At 39.7% G+C, this 19,639-nt stretch overlaps 1 protein-coding gene across 6 annotated transcripts in view; it reads right to left on the bottom strand.

Moving 5' to 3' along the window:
• Positions 1-19,639, bottom strand: part of TSPYL5 (TSPY like 5) — a 282,157-nt gene that overhangs the window by 88,758 nt on the left and 173,760 nt on the right. The window contains exon 6 of one of the 6 annotated variants that reach the window (XR_012514054.1): positions 13,980-14,163. The exons of the other annotated variants lie outside the window; for them this stretch is intronic. The gene's annotated coding sequence lies outside the window, so the exon portion shown is untranslated. The remainder of the gene's footprint in view (positions 1-13,979; positions 14,164-19,639) is intronic. 6 annotated transcript variants of the gene reach the window in all.

Below are 19,639 nucleotides of genomic sequence, written 5' to 3'. Positions count from 1 at the left end.
TATGATTAAAGAATACAACCTGTATGATTAAAATATTCTAAATTTGTTGAGCCTTGCTTTATGGACTCATATGAGGTTGATTTTCATAAATGTTTCTTGTGTGCCTCTGAAGCATGGGTTTCTTAAAACTGATTGCAGTATTCCATTTATGGAACTGATCTATTTATGATTATATGAAACTTGTTAATTGTATTATGCACATTTTATCTATCCTTAGTGGTTATTTTGTTAGTCTGCTTGTCTTATTACTGAAGGAGATACAGTAAAATCTCAGCTGGACACAGTGGCTCACACCTGTAATCCCAGAACTTTGGGAGGCTGAGGCAGAGGATAGCTTGAAGCCAAGAGTTTGAGACCAACCTGGGACACTTAACAAAGCCCCATCTATACAAAAAAATTTAAAAATCTAAAAAAACTCTCACTGTGATTGTGGATTGGCCTATTTTTCATTGAAGTTCTGTACATTTTTACTTTTTCTATCTTGGGGCAGCATTTTTAAGGTTCATATAAACTTTATTATTATATCTTTCTATTGAAAGTAACCATCTCAAAATGAATATATTCCTCCACTAGAAATATTTTTCACATATGGTTTACTTTGATATTAATAAAGTGAAATCAGTTTTCTTTTAGTTAGCATTTGCTCATTGTTCCTTTTGCCTAAGCAGTAAATGAATAAACTGTATTTTGTATCCTATTTGATATGGTCATATTTGCCTTTTCACTGGACTGTTTAGTTCATTCTCATGGATTATAACTACTGATATATTTGATTATAACTACTGATTTATTTCTAGTCATTTTAATTCTATCTACCATACCTCTTAACCTCTCTTTTATCTTTTCCATCTCTTTTTCTGTTTCTACATTCTGAATAATTTCTTCTCTTACCTTCCAGTTGACTAATTCTGTTTAATGATAACTAATAAATTGCTAAAAGTTAATTCACATGTTAATTCAATTATAATACTTATCATTTTAAGTAGTTCTGTTTTATTTTGTTTCAGAGATGCAATATCATGTAACATACTACACAGCTAATAAATATCAGAGCCATTGTCAGAGATCATCTTTCAACTTAGTCTTTCTTCCTCATAAAACTGTGTTTTTTAAACTTGAGTTTGTAGCATAATAGTTTCCCCATGAGTCACTCCTCGAAGGGTTATTTGATCAAATAAATTTAGGAAATTCTGCATACCATAACTCCCTCTTAGAGACTTAGAAGCCATACAATATACCTAAGGTTTGGAGACATTTTGAAGTAAAGAATTCTGCATAACTATTATTTCCCAAAGCAAGTCAACCATAAAAATCTTTTTCTACAGAATACTTGTTAAAACTGTACAGGGCACTGGTGTTTTCCAAAGTAAATTAGGAAATGGTCCCTTGAAAAGCCATCTCAGCTACTTTCTAAGTAGCATGAAACTCTGTGACATACACCCCCAATAAAACAAAGAAAAGAAAACCCTCCTGCACATATTATTTCATCACATTTGAAGTTAGCATGCCTAGAGGCATAGATCAAAATTTTGCCTCATCAATTATTTGAATCTTTGTGTAAATAGAAAATGTTAATCTTCTAAAAATGAATTAGAGAGGACTTCCACTTCCAACTATAATGAAGTACCTTTTATCAGATCACCCTTCCTACTAAAAACACTTCTAAATATTGAATAAAATATTAGAACAGCTGCTTAAAGATATCAGTAATCAGTTAAAGCAGCCAAAAGTTGCTGGGCCAAGACCCCAGGGAAGAGAGAAAGGCCTGTGAGCCTGACTATCTCTTCTGCCAATTTGTAAATGAAGTACAGCCAAGAAGCCAACCAAAAAGTTACTTCTCAGAGCTTTTCACAGTTTTATGGAACTATAGAAACAAAAATTGAAGTTTTAGGTGACAAATAAGTCAGTACCTGAAGTCCTTAGATATGACAGAAAAAGAAACTACAGGTAAGTGGGCCCCATATTCTGTCTGTGTGACTTTTCTCATTGAGAAATTTGCTGATTCTCAAGTTGCACCATAAACAAAACAGCTAAGAGGTAAAAAGCTAAGCAGAACTCTTAGGATTCTCACAGGCTAGGAAACAAAAGTAGAGATTAGGGCCTGCCAGGAGAAGGGGTCCTAGCAAGCACAGAAGACTTTCCAGTGAGAGTCCTGAAGGGCTACTATCTAGAACACAAAAACTGGAAATACATTAGCCTTTAAAAAGACTGGAATCCAGGTTAGAACGGTATGATTTGCAGCTGGATCAAAGTCATTTGTGTCTTCTCTAACTGCTACATGAAAAGTTAACCTTCTCTGGTTAAAAAAAAAAAAAAAGTCACCAGAGTTTTTACAATATATCATAGAGATATTCTGGCCTATAATAAAAAGAAAATTAACAGATATGCCAAGAGAAAGGCCTGTATGACTAAAAAACAAGGAGAAAATTAGATAATATAAATAGACCCACAAATGCTGCAGATACTCATCATCAGATATAGAATTTTAAATCACTATCTTTGATATCTTCAATAAAATAAATGACAATGTGAAAATTTTACTAGACAACTGGTGTCTATAAAAGTATGAAATGAGAATTATAGAAATAAAAAATGCAGTTACTAAAAATGGAATCACAATAGTGGATTTAACTGGAGACTAGATATAGCAAAATGCAGGATTAGTAAATGAATGATAGGTCAACAGAAAATGGTAAGTCTGCATATATAACTGCAGAACAGCAAGGGAAAAGAATGGAAAAATATTGAACAAAGGATAAGAAACATGGAATGTGGTAGAAGGTCTAACATATTGTAATTCACCTCCCAGAAGGAGAAGTTAGAGAGAATAGGATAAAAGCAATATTTGAAGCAATAGTGGCTGAGAACTACCTAAAATAAATCAAAGACAACAAACCACAAATTTTTAAAATTCTACAAATTTTAAGTAGGATAAATACAAAGAAAGCCATATCTAACCACATCATAGAAAAACTATGAAAAACAAATACCAAAAGGATATCTTAAAGCCACTTAGGATAAAAGACGCATTACTTTCAAAAATAAGGTAATCTTAGCAGTTGACTACCTAATAGGAATTAAGGAAGCAATAGCATCTTAAGTCGTTAAATGAAAATAAGTGCCAATATCTAGTCAAAATGTCCTTCAGAAACAAAAACAAAATAGATTGGATGCAATGGCTCATGCCTATAATCCCAACACTTTGGGAGCCTGAGGTGGGTGGATCACTTGAGGTCAGGAGTTCGAGACCAGCCTGGCCAACATGGTCAAATGCCGTCTTTACTGAAAATACAAAAATTAGCTGAGCCTGGTGGTGCACACCTGCAATCCCTGCTACTGGGGAACCTGAGGTATGAGAATCGCTTGAACTCAGGAGGTGGTGGTTGCTGTGGGCTGAGATCACACCAGTGTACTCCAGCCTAGGCAACAGAGTATAAGACTCCATTTCAAAATAAAATAAAAGCAAAATAAAACATTTTCAGGCAGAAAAAGAGAGAGACTGAAATTATTAGGCAGAGAAAAATGATCCTAGATGGAACATGGACATATAGGAAAGAATGAAGATGAATGGGAAGAATAACTTTATTGATATAGCAAATAAAAACTGACTATAAAACATAATGATAAAGATGCTTTGATTTTAAATATACGTACAACAAAAATACTGAAAAAACAGCAAATTCAGAAAGCAATAAAATAATTGAGGAGTACTAACAGTCTTGCCTTATTTGAGAAGCAGTAGAAGTACCAATTTATAATGTGCTCTAATAATTCAAGGTTATATGTCATAGCCTATTGAATAATTTTATAGAACAGTAAAAAAAAAAAAAAAAAAAAAAAGCTGTGACTAGCAACCTAATGGAGAATAAAATAATAATTTTTAAATTTGGTTAGGCCATAGGTAAATTTTAAAAAGGAGGAAAAGGAGAAATAAAGAATGTATAAGAAGGCCAGGCATGCTGGCTCAAGCCTGTAATCCCAGCACTTTGGGAAATGAAGGTGGGCAGAACACTTGAGGGCAGGAGTTCAAGACCAGTGTGGCCAACATGAGGACTCTATTAAAAATACAAAAATTAGCTGGGTTTGGTGGTGTATGCCTGTGCTCCCAGCTACTCAGGAGACTGAGGCAGGAGAATCCCTTGAACCAGGAAGGCAGAGGTTGCAGTGAGCCAAGATTGTGCTACTGCACTCCAGCCAGGGTGACAGAGCAAGACACTGTCCCAAAAAAGAAAAAGAAAAAAAAAAAAGTTAATTTTTGTATAAAGTGTAAGGAATGTGATTGTATGCACAAATTGTATACCAAAAGATGTATCTATAAATTATCAAAATAAATAAGTGGCTTTAGCAAGCTAACTAGATAAACACATACAGGGCAATATAGAAAAATAAATTATATTTCCAAATGCCTGCAACAAATGACAAAATAAAAAATTTTAAAATGTAACATTTATATCAAAATTATGCAATTGATATCAATTTAACAAAAGATGAACAAGGAATTAACAGAAATTTCAAAAGACTCAAGCAAACAAAAGACTCACATCCACTGACCAAGAATACCACTTTATATTTCTGTGAGTAGAAAATGAACTTCAATTGTGCTAAGCCAATGAAATCTAGGGATTTATTTGTTACATGTGGTGTTAGACTACACACATATATCAGAATCACATATGTTTTGGCTGAAAATGCAATCCTATAGGACATTATTTTCTCAGAGATCAATTATTTGTCTAGCCCCTCAAATGAGGCTTTTATTAGGCTTCATTTTAAAGAGTTTTCATTAAAAATCAGTCTTTTTCTTCAGCTTTCACTCTACTCCAACAAGCCGGGAGGCTTTCCTACTTGTTAGGCTTCAAGGATAAGATAAGCCAAATTGGTCCCAAGCCCATTCTCATGACTAAGGGAAGAAACCCTGGGAGGAACACCACTTTCATCATGTTTCTGTCCTTAATCCCTTACACAGTTCTATTAAAGGATAGAGTATCAGAGATAAATTTGCCTCCCTTGCCTACTGGTCCTTTAGAATATCTGCTTTAATCTTTAACTTCTGGGCAGTTGATCACATGATCCTCCCCACCCCCAGCTAGGTGGTGTGTGACCCAAAACCAGTGATTTCTGGATTCCCCAAACAAGTAAGAGTCTCTCTTCTCATTCATATCCATTTTAGACCTCATTCATGCCAATAAGAAAGCAAGGAAACCAGCCTACAAAGAGAAGCCAGAGAGTAGTGCTCCTGTCTGAAGAAAAGCAGAAGCATCTAAACATTTGGAACATGAATCCTATCAGACTTCCCTGTAAGCCTCCAATAAACCCCTTTACCCTTGAGCTAATTTGAGTTGGCTTTGGTTGGTTGTAACAAAATAGACCCTGATTGAGGCAGAGAGTGTTACAACAGTATTTAGCCAGGAGTCTAAAGAAGAGATGAATGCTGTCTTCTCTCAGTTATCCTTCTGTCAAAGTACAATTTTCAAAATATTAAAAACCTAATTTTCATATAGATAGATAAGTGAGCACATGTCAAAGTTTTATTCGGCTTATTAGTGAAACAATAGGATGACAAAGCCAGTTCAAAAGAGAAGACGAGAAAATAAGACTTCTGTAGTCAGAGGGGAAGAAAAGGATTCCAAAGTAAAACTGCAAAGTCAGACACAAAATTAGTTAATGTCCAAGAGAGCAGTGAAGCCATAATATTTGCAGTTGTCTTCTCTACAGGACAGAAAATTAAAATAATCACTATCTTTCTGCTATTATAAACAACTGAGCCCAAATCAATGTACAAACTATGGTTTATTCCCCTGGAGAGTGAGAAGACCCTTACGCAAGCTTCTCAAGATCAAACTGAAAATACAGACTCCTATGCCCTGCCCCCGGAAATTCAAATTCAGCAGGTCTTGGGCAGGGCCTGGGAATTTGCATTTTAACAAGTTCCCAGGTGACGTGATTAGTCAGCAAGCCACACTTGCAGTAACATGGCCTTAGATGACATTGAAAAGTCATAGAATAATCCTTTTGCTTTATTTCCAAGTTTTGCATAATTTTCTTAACACTCCTCTCAAGGTCCCCAGGGGAAATCTAAGCCTCCAGATGACAAAAAGCAAAATAAGGCTAAAAAGTACTTTACTTTTGGCTGAAAATTTGAGTCCAGAACTGAGTGAAAAACTTAGATGAACAAATGAGGTCATAGGGAGGAGTCTTTTCCTACACTAGGTGGATCTTAACAGCATTGAACCAGTGTAGGTCCTATTTTTCCCAAAGCTCATATTTGAGACTATCATGTTATCATTGCAGTTCAAGGAAAAGCTGATCAAGCCAGTTACCAGCCAGTTACCAAGGCAAATAAACTAAAGAGAAAGAGAGACAGCAAATTCCTTCCAAAATCAAGAACCAAACTAGCGTAGGCTGTCTTCCCAGGGGAATTTCAGTTTGGTGCCAAAGTAGAGAACAGCATCTCCAAAGGGTAAGAGGAGAGACATCAGGCCTTCTCCCAAGGGAGCAGTCCAAGGAATAAGGTCACTGGATAAATTATAGGACACACAACTAAATTTGAATTTCACATAATAAATAATTTGTTAGTATAAGTATGTCTCAAATATTGCCTAGGATATATTTATGCTTAAAAAATTACTCATTGTTTATCTGATATTCAAATGTAACTGGGCATCCTGTATGTTTCTTTGCTAAATCTGTCAACCCTAACAAGAGAATATCTCAATAGGGCCACACCACATGCTCTGGCCTTATAGCACCTCATAGCACTTGAGTTGAGGATACCAACTCAAATGCCCATGGGTGCCAGGAGGATGGTATAATTGAATCAATTACATTGCAGCAAATCTGGGCCTGCATGCTGCTCAAAAGGTGGCAGCCACCATACCGTTCCAGCCCATTTCCAGGAAAAGCGTTGCAGGCTCGGTGTTACTAGGTCTGATATTTCAAGATATACCAAAAATTCAGTTTTATGTAAAATCTTCCAATATTTGGCTGTTGGAACATAATTCCATTTTTTAAAACATTGAGCAGAAATAAGAATCTTAACCCCCTATAGACTTTGCTCAATTAGTGTTCTCAAATCTCACCAAAGCAGGTCAGAACTTCTTTTCCTGGGTATATATCCTGGTCTTAAGACATTGACGAGGAGAAAGAAAGAGAAAAAGACGAGGCCAATTTGTCCAAACTTCCCAGGAGGAGAAAATAACCTTAAACTTCTCCCAGATACTAACCCCCCAGTTAGTACCTTTCATTCTTGCCTTGGTTAGTCCTTTTTAAAAAAGATTATTGGACACATGGTAGTTAGCCCACCCAGCTGTGCTGCTGGCCTGCACTGGTAGCCACTCCTGACATGAGGGTTTCAGTCACATCTTTCTTACCTTCTCTATTTAGACAACAGGGTTCTTGAGGTCAAGAAATTACTTACATCTATTTGGGACCCCAGTACAGTGCTTTGCACAGAGTGGAAGATCAATGATAGTGATGAATGCTTTTGACTTTTGTATATCTGAAAACATCTTTATTTCACCATCATTATCTAAAAATAATTTTCATTGGTATAGAATTCCAAGTGGAAAGGCTAGGATTTTTCTGCACGATATTTTTTAAATGTTTCCCAACTGTCTATTTATATGCATTGCTTTTAACAACTAATCTGCTGTCATTCTTATTTTTGTACAAAATATGTCTTTTTCTCTGGCTGATTTTATAATTTTCTTTTTGTCACTAGTTTTCAGCAGTTTGATAATAATTTCTTTTGCCATCATTTCTTTATGCTTCTTGTACTTGAGGTTTGTTGAGATTCTTGGATCCTTGGGTTTATAGTTTTCAATAAATTTGGGAATTTTACAGTTATTATTTCTTAAATAATCTTTCTGTTCCCCTATGTCCCATCAGGAACTGCAATTACACACACATTCAGCCACCTAAAGCTGTCCCACAGCTCAGATGCACTATTTGTTTGCATTTTTTAAATTCTTTTTTCTCTGTGTGTTTCATTTGGATATTCTCTATTGCTATGGCTTCAAGTTCACTAGTCTTTTCTTCCGTGTTTTCTAATCAGATATTAATATCATTCAGGTATTAATATCATCTTGGATTCCATTTTCATCTAATATGGAGAAGCATTGGATCTGAATGGGGCACATCCTCTCCAAAGCACCCCTGCCTTTTCTGCTGCTCCAAACTTCACACAAGAACCAGAAAGATTCGAGACAATCTAGAAACTGTCAGTAAAAATGCAAAAAGGAAAGTGTTTTCTTCCAAAGCTGTGAATTACGTAATGTGAGTAAGCTCAATAAACATTTGCAGAAGTGAGAGTATGTGTTAGTTCATTTTTGCATTGCTGTAAAGAGATACCTGAGACTGGATAATTTATAAGGAAGAGAAGTTTCTTTGGCTCATGAGTTCTGCAAGCTGTATGAGAAGCATGACGTCAGCATCAGCTTCTAGGGAAGCCTCAGGAAGCTGATAATCATAGTGGAAGGTAAAGGGGGAACAGGTGGTATCACATGGCAAGAGTAGGAGCAAGAGAGGGAGTGGGAGGATCCAGACTCTTTTTAAACCACCAGCTCTCACATGAACTCAGAGTGGGAACTCACTCATCACCAAGGGAATGGCACTAAGCCATTCACGAAGGATCTGCCCCATGATTCAATCACCTCCTACCAGACCCCACCTCCAAAACTGGGGATCACATTTCAACATGAGATTTGGAGGAGACAAAACTAAATCAGAGAGGGATAGGCAGAAGGGACCAATATTCCACCTCTTGTTTGGAGGACTCCTATTTCATTCCTTCTAAGAGGGTAGAAAACCCTTCAAAATGAGATCTGCTGTTTTGCTTTCACTCTGTGCTTCCTTTGTGAGGACAGGGAAGGAATTGGAGTGGGACTCCAGGACAGAATGAAAGGGAAACCCTTTCTAATCCATCTTCTTGCTCTCAAGCTGCAGGGTCAGGTAGACCTGGGATTGAATCTCAACTCTGCCCCATACCAGTTGCTTCACCTTGGCAAGTTACTTTATGTCTCTAAGCCCCAGATCTTCATCTTCAAAATAGGGATAATATTGCTGGCCTCATGGTACTGTTAATAAATAAATTAGGTCATGTTGAACAGCACAAGTAAAGCAATTAGCACAGTTGCTGATATGGAGAAATAAACATTCAATATGTGTTCATTGTATGGGCATCACCCTCATTTTTGTTACGGTCATCACCAGGACCATGTGATTAAAGATGAAAATCTAAATGAACTGCCAGCACGGACATAACTTTGGAGGTTGAAATTACAGGTTATTTTTATTTTCTAGCTCTATCAATTACAAACATTTATTTGCTTTTCTAGTCAGAAAACAATAGATAAGTTATTTTTAAAAGTTGATCAGTCTCCTTTTGGTATTTCCTTTATTTTACACTGGTGAAAGCTGTCTGTCTATTTCTCACCTCTCTCTGCCCAAAGAAGGAACAGTTATGGAGGCTGCAAGCTCCCACAGCAGTCCTTTAACAGTATCCATGCTTCCTAGGAATCTGAGAGCTGCAGAGAACAAAGCACCCCTCTCCTGTCCTGATGCATTCCAGATTTGGCCACAGGTTCTCTGGACATCAGAAAGAAACAGAGGCTCCAGGCTGGCTTGGTCACTATAAAATGAAGTGCAAGAACACCTGACCCTAACCAGGGCCAGCAGTAGGGTAAGGTGTGACATGCCTAGGGTGCAGAATGGAAGGAGGTACCGATGGTGTACACACTGAGGTGACCCTGAGAGTAATGCTTCCTTCCATTTTGCACTGTAAGTAACTCATTCACCTTACCTTAGTACTGGCCCTAATCCGAATTGCTATAAGTAAAATTTCGATGCTGCAAAGGAACAGCACTTGAAAATAAGTCCTCTCAGCAAGGCAGTTTACTTCTATAAAAGGGTGTGGCATACGGATGGAACAATGATAGTGGCTGCACACTTAGACAAGAGGGGAAGGGGTACTTATGCCTAACAGGAGTCGTCCCTACTGCTGTGTCATCCCCTATTGGCTAGGGTTAGACCACACAAGCTGGACTAATCCTGATTGGCTATCTTAAAAAGAGCAAGAGTCCAAGTATTTTAGAGTGGCAGGGTGGGTGTTTCGGTGGGAAGGACAGTTACAGGCATGTCAGAACTGGTAGCCAGGGGTGACCAGGTGACTGGGATGAGTCAGGATTGGGGGTCAGGAGGAGCAGATGTGAACTACTGATTAGAGCCGGTGGAGAAGGAATTACAAGGAAGTTCAACTTTAAAATAGAGAATTAAAGAATAGGAGAGCTGAACACGCTGACATATTTGGAGTTCACTATAACACAATCATAACCATGTCCAGGACCACAGCCGGAATCCCAAACAGCCACTCACCCCACCTCCCCAGCCCCTGGAAGAGAAAGAGGGTTTATCAGACAGTTCTTTATGGTGGGTGCACTGCCTAGACACCCAATGGAAAAGCTACATCCAGAAATCTGGGGTTGCATACACTGGAGGGAGCAAGGCAGCCTCAGGCTCCAACCCAGTTGAGACAGTGTTGTCATGTCCTATCCACCTCCTGGGGTCATGGTGCCCTCTGGCAGTCAGCCTGTCCCCTAGACTGCACAGTGTGTGCCTTCTCCCTATCCACAAGATTCTGCAGGAGAACCAAACTAAACAGCTCTCTGAGCCAGAAGCTGAGCTCATCAGCAGCTAACTTTCTTCACAAGCAGCTACTAGGCCCCCATCTGTGTTGGCCTTCTCCTTCCATTTGTCCATAGGAATCCGCCCCTCTCTCAACTGCACCAAGGTCTGTGATACTATTTCCTCCAGGGCATCACAGGTCAACTTCCATCCTAGTTGCTGCCCAACTCTGCCTGCCAGAACAGAAGCGTCCTGTCAAGACCCCTCAGGTTTTCTGGCTTTTTTGATTTGTGTAGCTCAGCATAATCCTCCGTGTTGAAAGCAGTAGATAATTAATTTCTGCTAATGATTTTCTGCCTTGTCTCCTAGACTCCTTTCAGTAACTCCAACCATAATTTCAGCATTAAATGATTCAGCACTTCACTTGCTTCCTAAGGGATTCACTGCCCTGTTTTATCTATTTGGTCCACTGAAACCTCCCTTTATCCTTAGCTACAGTTTCCTTCTCTTCTTCTCTAACATTTAGTATTTCTGAGTCTCCTGGCCTTCAGCACTGCCCATGTTGCTGCTCCACTTGCCCCTCCACCCTGGAGTCAAAAAAGACTGGAATTAATAAAAAGAAAGTCTGATTCTTCTGTCTTTGGCATGCGTTGCAAATCCCTGTCAATAACTAGAAATTTAACAGGTGTCACTTTTACTGAAGGTATTCTTGACCAGTTCTGCTTCCCTCAGCTGGGTTCCTTGAATGGTCCTTGATAAATGTGTGTAAGACCATGTCGCTCCTCCTGGAGACTTCTTTTCCTTACTCAGTCATGAATGATGAAACAGATCAGATGTGGCCTGGAGCTGCTCCTGTCCTAGGAAACAGTGGGAAAAATTCCCCCACTATTTCCACTTTCACTGGGGCTCGAACTACAGAATGCAGACCTCTAGCCTGAGCTCACTCTGGCATTTCATCTTGCTAACCATGAAAAAAACTCACACAGTCCTGCCTCCCTTTCCTTCAGCAATCGTCGTGTGGGCATCAGAATTATTGTCTGAAAAGTTATCTTCTTTTCCTCGCACTCAGACCCCCAGAAACACGTAGCTGGGCTAACTAGAAGACAGAAAATCTTTATTGATAAAATGTATACAGGAGAATTAGCAAGTGATAGCAACATGCATTCTTCTGACTCTAGCCAGTCTAAGTTCTTTCTTCCACTAAAATTTGTCCTTAAAGCAAAGGAAGGCCTGATGAGTCACGAAGAATCTGAGAGTATATTCAAAGCTTCCAATAATTATTTTCTATCCATCACATGCAAGGTGACTGGTGAGACAGATGTCTAAAGCATGGCCTAAGTTGGCATCTGTCCAGAGGCTATCAAGGTTATCTTGAGATGATCATCTCATTAGTAATTTAAAATTGGCAGTGTATTTGGTTCCATTAACTCCAAATCAAGATGGGCAGTTTCAAAATTGCTTTCCCCAGTAAACAAGCTCTGTTTCCAGGAAAAAAAAAAAAATGGAAGACGATGTTTGTGGATGAAGAAATGTCCCTGGGCAGAGAAGTACAAACAGATCGTGTTTATATGACACTGAATGATGGTTAGAATAAATGATTCAGAGCAATGACTAAAGAGAGTCAGATCTGCCTGAAGCAGCCGAGCAAAGTAGGGTTTTCACCAGTAACTGTTTGATTACAACCCATTAAAAAAGCTGACTTGGGCCCGGGCACAGTGGCTCACGTCTGTAATCCTATCACTTTGGGAGGCTGAGGCGGGTGGATCACCTGAGGTCAGTTCGAGACCAGCCTAGCCAACATGGTGAAACCCCTTCTCTACTAAAAACACAAAAATTAGCTGGGCGTGGAGTGTGCACCTGTAATCCCAGCTACTCGGGAGGCTGAAGCAGAAGAATTACTTGAACCTGCAAGGCGGAGGTTGCAGTGAGCTGAGATCGCACCACTGCACTCCAGCCTAGGAGACAAAGCAATACTGTGTCCAAAAAAAAAAAAAAAAAAGCTGACTTGTTTTGCCTCCTTGTTCCTTCATCTTCTAAGTTCTGCTTTTGTGGCACACTCCGATGGTTCAACACTCATTGTTCAACCAGTTTATCCCAAAAACATTTATTGAGTACCTATTCCATTCATAGCACTGTACTGGGCCCAGGAGAAATACAAAGATGAAAAAGTTATTCTGTACTCTCCATGACGTTAGAGTAACCAGGGAAGTATAAAAGTAATAAAAGACTAAAAGTCAGAAAAGAAGGTTATCATTGTTATGAAAGAGATATAAGAAATAACAAAGGAAGCAATTTGCTCTGAGTAGATGATGTTTATTTTGACTTCAGCCATGTTAAAGTTCGTTGTCTAATGGGGCATTATGATTTTTCCAAGAAGAAGATAAAGGATGCCTTGTTTCCCAAACTCATGTTTATGGCACAGGGTGCTTTCATTTATGGCAAACTGGTGTCCCTCTCACTGAACCCAATTTGGAAAATGCTGGAGAAAGGCATCTATTGTGCAGAGAAAGATGTGTTTGGAAAGGAAGGTTGGGGTGTGATGGAAAGAGGCCCGAAATTTCCTGCTCAGAGAAAACTGGCTCAGCCTTCTTTGCTGCATTTGTGTTTTTCTGAGGCCACAATGGTTGTCCAGTCAGTTTCACCTGCTGGTGTGTTTCACTCGAGGTGGAACTTGTTCCTAGGGATAAATCTAGCCTGAAGACATAGTGAGGGCCCCTCTCCAGAGCCTTTGCTTCCTCTAGCCACTCAGCATGTTTACCCACTGGCCAATGAGCACAAAACAAATATTCAGAGCTAAAATTAAATGAACCAACAACACATTGTAAAGGCAAAACCAGAGTGCCCCTATTTGCTCATCTGTAAAATGATGTTCACCATTTGCAAATCCAAAACATGCTAATTGCAAAGGTGAATAAAAAGAAACACCAAGCATTGTACCCATTGAAAAGAGAATATGCTTCGGATAATAATAAGTAAAGTTTGTCAGAATATTTCTTTTTCTATGAAATTAGTTCATGAATTTTGTGTATAATCTTGACACATTTTGTAAATCAGAATTTATAAAATTCAAAACCTGCCTGATTAACAGGCCACTTGAGAAGAATGACCATCTTAGGACCAGTTTCCACCAACATTCTTAATGGCTAATATTTCTTTTGTGTTTGCAATTTACAAAGTACTTTTGTGTCTGTGATCTCACTTAATGCTCACAGCAATCCTGTTAGGAAATTAGGACAACTCTTGCACCCATTTCACACATGAGAAAACTGAGGCAATATCTGCCCAAGAGAGTATAATGAGCATCAGACTTGACCCTGACACTCACCCAGAGTGGTCTTTCCACTCCCCTGTGCTCTCACCTGGGACATGTGCCAGCTGCTTTAAGTACCAGACATCCCAAAGGGACAAGGAGTTTCCTCACCCTCTTCTTAATTCAAACATGTATTTGTTCATTTAACAAGCCCCCACTGAGTGTTGCCAGGCACAGGAAATATCATGGTGGCAGAATGTAGGCACCCCCATCCTCCTCCAGTTCAGAGTTACCTGGAGAAGACACAATGAAACAAGCATTAATAATCGAGTCTGGTTATACTATGACGGAGCAGCCACAGACGTCACTGGCCTAAACTCAATGTACCCAATGTCTACTTTTTTTTTTTTTTTTTTTGAGACGGAGTTTCGCTCTTGTTACCCAGACTGGAGTGCAATGGCGCGATCTTGGCTCACCGCAACCTCCACCTCCTGGGTTCAGGCAATTCTCCTGCCTCAGCCTCCTGAGTAGCTGGGATTACAGGCACGCGTCACCATGCCCAGCTAATTTTTTGTATTTCTAGTAGAGACGGGGTTTCACCATGTTGACCAGGATGGTCTCCATCTCTTGACCTCGTGATCCACCCACCTCGGCCTCCCAAAGTGCTGGGATTACAGGCGTGAGCCACTGCGCCCGGCCATGTCTACAGCTTTTAACTGTCCCTGGGCTTTGCTGCCTTTTATATAATAGTAATAACAATCATTTACTAAGTGCCTACCAAGCACTACATCTGGCTTAAATACATTCTTTCATAGAGTTCTCACTACAACACCTACAACATAAGTATTGGGATTCCATTCTATAGAAGAGGACACTGGAACTCAGAGAAATTGAGTAGCTTGAGATACTAGTTACGTATTGCTACATAATAAAATTCCCCCAAAACTTAGTGGCTTAAAACAACAATATGTGGCCTCACACCTGTAATCCCAGCATCTGGGAGGCTGAGGCAAGTGGATCACGAGGTCAGAAGACTGAGACTATCCTGGGTAACACGGTGAAACCCCTGTCTCTACTTAAAATACAAAAAATTAGCTGGACATGGTGGTGTGTGCCTGTAGTCCCAGCTACTTGGAAGGCTGAGGTAGGAGAATTGCTTGAACCTGGAAGGCGGAGGCTGCAGTCAGCCAAGATCACACCACTGCACTCCAGCCTGGGCGATAGAGAGAGACTCCCTCTCAAAAAAAAAAAATGTATTTTCTCATGATTTATGAGTCAGGAATCTCCATGGCCCAGCAGGGTCCTCTGCATAGGTAGGGTCTCTTGAAAGGCTGCAACCAGGGTATGTCAGCTGAAACCGTCATGTCAAGGCTCAGCCTCAGAAGCATCCACTTTCAAGCTCACTCACATGGGAACTGGCAGGATTCAGTTGGACTGGGGGCTCAGTTCCATACCACTTAGCTGGAGGCCTTCTTGTCCCTTGTCACATGGGCCTCTCCTTATGGCAGCTCATCACATCAGAGTCACAGAGAGAGAATGCAAGCAAAGTGTAGTCTTTTATAACCTGATCTCCAAAATGACAGACCATCACTTCTGCCATAGTCTATTAATTAGAATCACTAGGCCCAGTCCACATACTCACAGAAGGAGAGGGTCATACAGGGAGCAAACAGTAGGAGGTGGGGGTCACTGGAAGCCATCCTGCCACTCTTGCCAACAGCTGATTTGTAGTATATTCAAAACCCAAATCCATGTCTGTCTGACTTACAGTAGCCATGCCGTGTCCACCAAATGACAGTCTCACAGGTTTCCAATATGTGCAGAGTTAATTATATTTCACTTCCAAGGCACTATTACATGTGTGATTTGTTTCACTCAAGATATACATGGGTAGATATCTTAATTCTCATTTTATAAAAGAAAAATTGAAACTCATGAATCGTAAATGACCCATGGACTTCTGTAGGTGATGATAATATTTAATGTTGAAGTTAAATGACTTTTTAGTGTTGGAACCTAAATGATATGCCCAAGTTCACACCAGATGGAGCCTGGATGCAGGTTTTCTGCCTCTGAATTCCAAGAAGTTCAATGCTGCAATGTATCTTCCATTGATTTCCACCTATTTTCCACAGAGATCTCCCATGCAGCTCCTAACTCCCATCTGTCTGTAGGCAGAAGCGTCAGGTCCTAAAGCCCATCAGAGGGAACCTCAGGCTCCCATGACTTTCCAGTGTGACTGCAGCTCCGAAGCCACCATGGTGGGAAGATTGGGAATGAGGTGAGAAGAGATCTGAGAACTTTGGGATCATCCCCTGTGGTTGAATACAGATCGCACTTCCCTGCCTATGGATCACAAGGTGACTTACAGAGTTAGAAGTAGAAAAATACCTCACCCAGTACTCAAAGAGCATCAATCTTACTTTCATTCTTTTGCAGGTAGCTCTGGCAACTCTTCTTCTTCTCTCGCCAGTCACAACCAATCACTGAGAATTCCCAAATCCCTTTCACACTCACCCTCTGCTGCCTGCTCATGCAGCAGCCTCCTTACTCGGTCGTTTTTCTGTCTCTAGTCTCCATTCTGAAGTCCATTCTCCACGGCACCCAGAGTGAATTTTCCAAACTTTGATCTGATCTTGGAACTTCTACTTAAAACCTTCCACGGTTCCTCATTGCTCCCAGCATAAGGCTGATATTTCTTATCACAGTGTGAAGGCCCTGCCCAGCTGGCCTCCTCCTTTCTCTGCCAGCCTTAGCTCTCATCATTCTCCCATCACCACTTCTGCTGCAGACGCACTGACCTGGCATGGCCAATGTCTCTCATACGCCCTCCTCTTTCTAATTTGCTGGCTGTCCTTGCTGTCTCCCAACCTCTTTTATATCTTAAACTAATCAAGACTTCCAATTTATTCCTCATCTAGATTTAATATCCTTCGTCATCCCATAGAATGCCTTGTTGTACCTGTCACACTGTGTTGTTATTGTATGATCAGCGCCAAAAGGAGCAAGCCTGAGTTTGCCTTGTCTATGATATCCATTGTGGCCAGCATTAACATCAGGACCATGGGAGTGACTTGGCAAAAATTTGTTGAATGAATGAGTGAATGAAAGCAATCTCCATTCCCATGTTCCTGGGATTAAAGGCTTCCATTTACTTACTCACCAACCCATGGGTCACCGAGGTTCCTTTAGTCCTGGTGACTCCAGGGGGGTTGTCCAGTCATTGATGGGGGCCCCCCCACAGCTTGAGGCAACCTCAAATGTATTCATACATTTGTTTTGCCAGCAAACATTTGTGCCAGCCGTGTTGGGTGCTGGAATAGAGTTGAAGATGAGTAAAGAACATAAGAGTCGAGGCCAAAATGAGTTCTCAGTCTGGTGCCTGAAGCATATGCAATTTCAGAGTTCCTCAGGGAAATAATAGGCTCTTCTTTGTAAAGTACCTAACAAAGACACTACCTTCGTATTACTATCCTCTCTCAAGTTCATCTGATTTTTACTCACTGTAGCGTCATCAGCCTATTCTGCTCATGTTCAGCCTGTTCTGTTTACTTTTTTATTTTTGTTTCACTTTTTAAGTTTTGTGGGTATGTGGCCAGTGGCTAGCAATACCTCCTCTGCACTGATGACAGCACGCACACCAGCTGTAGCTTTATTGTTTGGAATTGTTTTTGAGATAGTAATAATTTTAGGAGTTACTGGTGAAAAGTGATATAGGTTAGCAATATAGTCGGTAATATACTTTAACATTTTATGACCCTTTCTTCATTCCCTTCTAGTTAAAAAATAAATTTAAAATATCCTTCTTAGAGGCTTAGGGGCTTGTAAGCTTCTATAGGATTTGAAGCCATCATCATTAGGGTTTGCAGTTAATATTCCACACTGCTTCAGTCTATGAGGAGAAAAATCTCCAGCAGGATGGACCTGAGTTTTTTCTCCTCCAGTATAAATATTTATATTATTAAATGTACCTATAAATAAATAAGTACAATTATTCATGTATTTATTTACTCCCTCATTAGTTCTAATATTTATAATAGTCATAATCATGTAGCATTGACTCAGTGCTCACTGTATGCTAGCCACCATATTAAATGGTTTCCATTTATAATCCACAACAGCCTTAAAAAGAAGTCAGTACTCTTGTTATCCCCATTTTATAGATAACGATGAGGATGCTGAGATTTGACAAGGTCAGATAAGTCACCCAGGGTTCCACAAGTATTAAGTCGCAGGACAGGAATTTGACCTCAGGCCAGCCTAACATGGGAGTCCACATTTTTAACCATCTTACCCTTCTCAATTCCCTTAATTCTAGAAATATTTGAGGTTGCTTACGAAAATACGCTCAGTACACAAGAAGACAAATCAACGAAGTCAACAGATAAACAGAAAAATTAAGGTAGAAACAAATAAGATGAAGTTAGACTTAATATACTACGTATATATCCATAGAGTCCTGTGCACTTTGCAGAAGAGTGCAGCAAGTTTGATTCTATATTTCTCAAGGAGAGAAATGTATTTATTTACATGTTTTACCATATTCATAAAATCAAAAACAAACAAGGTGCTCAGGGGAAAAAACTTTCTATCTTGATATTGAGACTTACTGAAAACCTCTCACTTGAGCCTCTTAAAACATTACTGTGTAACATAATAATAGACTGTTGAACTTAACAGCATCCCTACAGCAAAGTCAGCAACCATTCTGTGGGGCTGTTTCATAGATCCATTTATAACACATCTCAGTGTAGTGAAACATCAAAGCCTGGGTTCAGAGGGCAAACCCCAGATTTTACAGCTCTCCAATGGCTTGGCTGAATCCCAGGAAGCAGAGCTCCAAAAACACATTTTCTAATGCCAAGCCTGGAGATTTATTCCCTGACAGCAATCTGGGGTGTGGGGATTCCACAGCACCAGTCAGAGGTAGGCCTAAGTCCTTCCATAAAGTATACAGGTGTTGACACCTTCGTGTGAAGAGCAAGAAACGCTTAGAGGCTTAGCATCTGATGTTTGCACCCCATTCCCACCTTTACGTAGAGCCAGACACGAGCAGGGCTCAGATCCTCTCAGAAGAGGATTCTGGTGGCATCAGGGTCATGTGGGTGATACACTCCCAAAACGTTACTCCATAGAACATGGCTACAATTATTTCAACCTGGAAAAATATTTAGTCAGCTGTTACTAAACTCTAGTCAAAGTCATGTAAAAATCAATCCATCAATCAATACCTGGATTAAAGTATATTTTGAATATATAACACTAAGTAGTGTCATATCCTGAAGGGGCCTCCAAGGTAAACCAGTAACAACATACATGGACTTGTAGAGGGTTGTTAGGACAAGTTAGATGTTGGAAGATGTTGTAGACATGGCCAATGGGACTCCACTTCAGCACCTTAAACAATTTTTTCTTCCCACATGCTTTAAAGACAACTGCCAGAGTCGAGACATAGTATCCTAGAGCCATAGAACCATTTTGTCCACCTAAACAGTACATAATCATCCCTGGGTCCAACCAGGAGTGTTCCTATATGTATTAGTCCATTTTCACATTGCTATAAAAATACTTACTAGCTGAGATGGGTAATTTGTAAACAAAGGATAGAGGTTTAATTGACTCATAGTTTGGGATGTCTGGGAGGCCTCAGAAAAAAAAAAAATATATATATATATATATAGTAATATATAGTAAATGGTAAGTATCATTACTGTACAGTATTTTATAAGTAATACAAAACATTAAAATAAAGATTGGGAGGTATGAAAT

Source organism: Saimiri boliviensis, chromosome 15 (genome assembly GCF_048565385.1).
Source record: "Saimiri boliviensis isolate mSaiBol1 chromosome 15, mSaiBol1.pri, whole genome shotgun sequence".
Classification (NCBI taxonomy): Eukaryota; Metazoa; Chordata; class Mammalia; order Primates; family Cebidae; genus Saimiri; species Saimiri boliviensis.
This window is presented reverse-complemented; position numbering and strand designations above follow the sequence as displayed.